At 35.1% G+C, this 6000-nt stretch overlaps 1 protein-coding gene across 1 annotated transcript in view; it reads right to left on the reverse strand.

The window, feature by feature from the left end:
• LOC123534516 (uncharacterized) overlaps positions 1-1735 on the reverse strand; it is a 100927-nt gene extending 99192 nt beyond the window's left edge. The window contains exon 1 of the mRNA XM_053519971.1: positions 1661-1735. The gene's annotated coding sequence lies outside the window, so the exon portion shown is untranslated. The remainder of the gene's footprint in view (positions 1-1660) is intronic.
• Between the last annotated feature and the right edge of the window lie 4265 nt (positions 1736-6000).

A 6000-nucleotide genomic window follows, 5' to 3' on the forward strand; every position in this document is an offset into this window, starting at 1 on the left:
ACTGCTAAACAGCTGTTTTCATGGGGGCATTTTTAGAGGGTGATGTTTCTCAGAACAGATTATTTTTCTTATATTCAACATAACATGTCAATATTTTTCTATTTTTGATAAGAAGACATGTTATACTAAATGACCATATATGGTTTTCATATCATTGAAATGCTCTAAAGTGCTGAAAATGAGGTCTGAATGTTTTGTTATTAATATGAAATAAATAAGGAATTGAATTGGTAGAACTTAGTATTAAAACATAATTTTTTTGGACTTCAAAAATTATGCATCATAAAAATCTGAAAAGGGGAAATAATTCTACCAAAACTGAAGTGAAGGCAACCAAGTTATTTTTAATTTGTATCATTTGTAATGCTTAACAAAAGGACGAAGTTTGAAAGAAATATCTTCGTTATTTTTCAAGAAATACTAGTTTTTCTGTTGAAAGTCCGATTGGGCAATGTTACCAGCCTGTTTAAACGAAATAAACAGATATCCCCACACAACCTATTTTCAAACACAACCTATTTTCAACCGCCTAGGACTTTGTATGATAAAAATCTTTACAAGCCAAATTTATCAGTTGTGATTGTTTCACTGTTTACAGCAGAGACAGAACATGTTAGGAACCTATTCGCCTTTAGTTTTGGTACTTAGAAAATTATATAAATTCCATTTATGTAGCAGTACTATGTTTTCATGAGGTTTTTCTTATTACTAAAAAACCTGCATCTTTCCTTGTCTACTACCTATTCTTGCTTAAGCCAATATCAGTATTTATATATCTTTTGCATTAAACGTTTATTGCTTAACACATGCTTACTGCCAGAATTGAAGCATATTATTATTAAATTATTTTTGACAATGCAATCATGATGCCTGTCCTTGCAACATTTTTTTCATTTTCTAAGCAATCTGAAATATTTGGAGTGTCAAAAGCTTAGTGATTATATAATACATTGCCATATGTGACAGCTATCAATGTAGCAGATGTGACACCCTGGTTCTCTTCAGTAATTGAGCACATGATATAGTTCTTTAGATAATGCACTAACTTTTGGCTGCCATTTACTTTACCCTACCCCCTGTAATTTAGGTGCCAATTTAGGCAAGTGTACCTACAGTATATTGATCTGCCATGTTGGTTTTAGTGTTTGTTGCCAGACTTGAATTTTGGGTGTATTATGTTTGCCATGATGTAATGAAACTACAGTAAAAGTTTAGTGCTGTTTCATTTTGCTGGAAGGAAAATACCACCTGTGGTCGAATTTAGGTTGTAAATTTTCAGCAAGACTTCCTACTGATGGCTTTCAAAATCATCCTGCCAGGGATTCGATCAGTTAGAAACTTGAAACTTAAATGGTATGTTTTATAGCACTTATGCTGATAGAAAGTGTTAGACAATAAACCAAAGATTTGGACTTGCATTTGTACAAAACTGCACAGAAAACTTGTTAAGCGGTTGAAAACTGGTTGTGCCGGGATAAATAACAGTCGGATTTAGTGGTGTTCAGTCTATATACATCCCACTTTCGTTTTCGAAACTAGTAAAATAATCTTGACCTGCCCCGAATCCGTTTGCAAACATCTTAAAATCGTTATAAAAAGAATGTAATGAAAATGTGTGTATGACAGATGCCTTTACTAAACATTAGCTTTCTTTACTCACTTTATTAATTCACTTTGAATTTTGAGTGATTATCCCCCGCTCCATTGCTACAAATATGGAGAATACAAAAGGGACACAACTTAGCATGTCCATTCCTATCAGGCTGAACACCACTAAATCCGGCTGTTATTTATTTCATATAAATCCACTAACTTATAACGGTTTTCGGCATTTTCTAGCATATCTGATTTTCAGAGACTTATATTCCTATAAAGAGCTATATAACTAGCTGCCATTTTTACCTAGTATGTGATAGAAAAATGCCGATTTCGATAGAATGCTAAATGAAACGCGGTAGAGCAAAGTATATAGCTCTTTAACCTCATAAGAGCTTTTTAACCGACTACAAATAACATACTGTGCATAAGCAACAGAATAAAGACAGCAACAAAGGAAGACATATAATCAAGGCATAAATGCATTGTCAAGAATACATGAACTGATAAAAGGAAGAGCACATTCACAAAGCAAAGCAAACAACAAGAGCTAAGACACAAGCATAGTAAACAAATAAATTCAGCACATAAGAATAAAAACTAAGGTAAGCATATGCACAAAGCGATTAATAACCCTGTAAACATGTAGTCATTGGGCCAACGACAAAAACCAACAAAGGATAATCGCTGTTGGGCCACTATTGGCCCAAGAATGATTAACAAGTATTGTAAATACAGCTGTTGGGCCAACGTTGAACCAACTTTAAAATTCAGTCAGAGATATCTCTGCATTGGCCCAATATTGATTTTCAGGGAAAGACTTATACAAAGAAAACATCGTTGGCCCAACGTTGGCCCGTTAGAAGTAATAATATAATATTTATATATTCAACAGGTCACTGTTTTATCACAAGCCCCTACAGGTAAACACGTTGTGTAGGTGTAACATGCAGTATTTAATTAATAATTAAACACTTTTCTGCACCAATTCGTAATCAGTTAAATTTGGACTAATTAAACTTAATACTTATCTGCAGCCGTAATGATATTTTGAACTATTTCAAATCTATTACCTGGAAAATCAAATTTGTGAAAAAAAAATATTGAAGAAAAAAACTACTATAACAAATATCTAATTTTATACAATCATAAAATGTTTACAATAAATCTGTTGAATATTCCAGAACATGAACTCTCGTTAACCCGAGTTATGTAAGAAATCCCAGAAAATATGGTTATTTTACTCTCTAGCAAAGAGCTATAAAAATAAATTTATACTTCTTTGTCTCTAGGCAAGAATTCTAGCTGCATAGACATGTGAAGTAGAGGAAACTATTATACATGTGAAACAAAAGCCCGGTCTACTAGCTATAAACTGTAAGTAGAAGCTTTTGAATGTTTTTTGATAAAGTTGTGGGATCTTATAGAGAACTTCTTTTTATATCGTGTACGCATGTAATATCCATGTGACTTGAACATATGTTAAATACTTTTTTCTAAAACTGGCGGATGGCACTAGTGTTGAGTATTTAATTCTTTAAATAAAATAACTCATATTCTCGTTAATTTTAACATTATTTTCTCGGTTAAATACAGACAAAAATAAATTTCATACATTTTTTTGCAAGTTTATGTCCAGAGGTTTATGTGCATGTCTTCAGTTATTGTTATCAATTTGACGTAGATGGTTTAATCAACATTATGATTTTTGGTTATTTTACAGGGTGCTGTTCAAGAGAGTAATAATTGAGCGCCTAGCACTGTGGTGCACAGGAAAAAAAGAGAAAAAATATAAAGTTGCAACTTCAGTAAGAAAAGAAAACAAGCAGACAGAACTTGGATATATAGTCAGTTAAAATACAGACAGTAATTTACTTTAGTAGGATTTAATCAGTGACTGAAAAAAGAAAAATAGTTAGATTTATAAAAGGTTGGAATCAATATTTTACATGTTAGTAGTGTTGAAATATTCTGTTATAAATCTTTAGGAAAATTGCAAATAAACTTTAAATAAATGTTAGATTTATTCTTGTTAAATGTTAAACAAAATTAAAACTATTTTGAAAATAAATTATGTACTAAATAATGTTAGTTTTAGTCTTTTTGTTAAATTCGTAATCGTTGGGATAGCGTTGGCATCCATCTTTGGCCAACAAAGTAACAGAGTTGGTCCAACGTTGGACCAAACATGATAGACGAAAAAATGCTGTTGGCCCAATGAAAGGCCAACGATAAGTGTAGGATACCAGTCGTTGGACCAACGGTGTACCAACCGTTGGGCCAACGTTGCGCCAATTAGCAAAATGGCGTTGAGCCAATGTTGGAAATCTTCGTTGGGCCAACGAAGAGTCTGCAGTTGGCCCAACGTTGGGCCAACACATGTCTGCTTTCTGGGAAGCAGCTGTTAACTCCTGCAAATCAACCAGCCATGTCCAAGGTCAGCATATCCCAGGACGGAGTGGAAAAGCTCCCTAAAAACCTTGATCCAAGCAAAGCCTCTTACCCAGATGAACTGTCACCAAGGTTATTAAAAGAATTATACTAAGAAATAGCCTCTGTCCTTACCTACATATTCCAAATCTCCCTCAATACTGGTATTGTCCCCAATGACTGGAAGCATGCACATTGCCCCAGCATATGAAAAAGGTCGAAAGTGTAAACCCTCTAATTATCGCCCCATATCCCTCTCTCACATGTATCGCCTCAAAAATAATGGAACATATCCTGGTCTCCAACATCATGTCCTTCTATGACCAGTTTAACATCTTTAGCCCTTACCAACATGGTTTCAGGTCAAAGCACAGCTGTGAAACCCAGCTTATAAGTTTCTCCCAAGAAGTCAGTGACAACCTTAGAACTAAGTCAACAAACAGATATCATAGTCATGGACTTAAGCAAAGCTTTTGATAAGGTAGATCATCACAAACTGGTCCATAAGCTACAAAGATTAGGTGTCAACCCACAGGTCACGTTTTGGGTCAAGTCCTTCCTTCAGGGTCGCACCCAGCAAGTTGTCGTCGAAGGTACAATTCAGACAATCTCCCCGTCCTCTCTGGTGTCCCTCCAGGCTCGGTTCTCGGACCTTGACTCTTCCTTTCCTACAAAAATGATCTGCCTGAAAGTGTTAAGGGCAAAGTGAGGCTGTTCGCAGATGATACAATAGTCTATGTTACGGTCAAATCCAAAAGTGATGACCAAGTTCTACAGAAAGACCTTTTAAGTCTCGAAACCTGGGAGTCTGATTGGTCCATGGAATCTAATCCAGACAAGTGCGAAGTCCTAAGAATCAGTCGTAAAAGAAACTATGTAATCTTCCCTTATAAGCTGCATGACATCGAGTTAAAATCAGCTGATTCTGCCAAATATCTAGGTGTAATCATCAGTAAAGACCTATCATAGACCAATAATATGAGCAACATAACATCCAAAGCAAAAAAATACCTAAGATTCCTCAAACGTAATGTCAAAACCCCAAATAAAAAGAGTCAAAGAGGTTGCACATAAAACTTATGTTAGACCCCAGTTAGAGTACTGTTCCACCATATGACAACCATGGCAAAAAATACCTAACCCTCAAAATAGAGCAAGTTCAAAGATCTGCAGCAAGACATGTTTATAATGACTACAGTTACACCGGTAGTGTTTCCAAAATGCCGTAAGATCAGTGCAGTTATTATGTTGTACAAGATCCAACAACACCTTTTTTGTTGACCACAGTCACCTTAGAATAACTAGAAACTTGAACTACTTGATGCCGTATTCAAAGAAACACTATCAGGCAAACTCCTTCTTTTCCAGAAGTATACGTCTGTGGTACAGTCTCCCTGTGTCTTTCCAACTAGTCCCAGCTTAGAAATATTTGCTGGGCAGCTACCACCCTTCTATCAGTTCTAATTCAGCTTCTTGCTTTTACTTTTAACCTGACCAGTAATAGTTCTTAAATTACTTTATCTTTGTGATGCACATAATCTCTCTGTTCTTACTATTTTTAACAGCTATCCCTGACAACGCGCCTGCTAGTCATAATTATATATCGTTAACGATTGCTAAGCAGCAAAACATGGCATGTTCTAATCTCTGGCCTGGCCTGGTTCGATGAGCCCAATTTTCGACTGGGCCGGGCCAGGCCAGGCCAGACCAGATTTTATTGTACATATAGAAATGTTGGCATGCAATCTAAATATACATTTACAGTAGCAGGCAGTATTAATCTTTATTGTTTACTTGCTGCATGTCAAACAGAATGAGAAACCAGTCCTCAGGAGAATCATTAATTAGCCATCTGTCATCTTATTTGAAATACAGATTTGCACTGAAGAAAATGGTGTAACTAAATGATAACTCCCAATTTTTTATGTAATCAAATTATTTAAAGTCAATTATAACACTTAGTTTTAAAACTAA

This window comes from Mercenaria mercenaria, chromosome 12, assembly GCF_021730395.1.
Source record: "Mercenaria mercenaria strain notata chromosome 12, MADL_Memer_1, whole genome shotgun sequence".
NCBI lineage: Eukaryota > Metazoa > Mollusca > Bivalvia > Venerida > Veneridae > Mercenaria > Mercenaria mercenaria.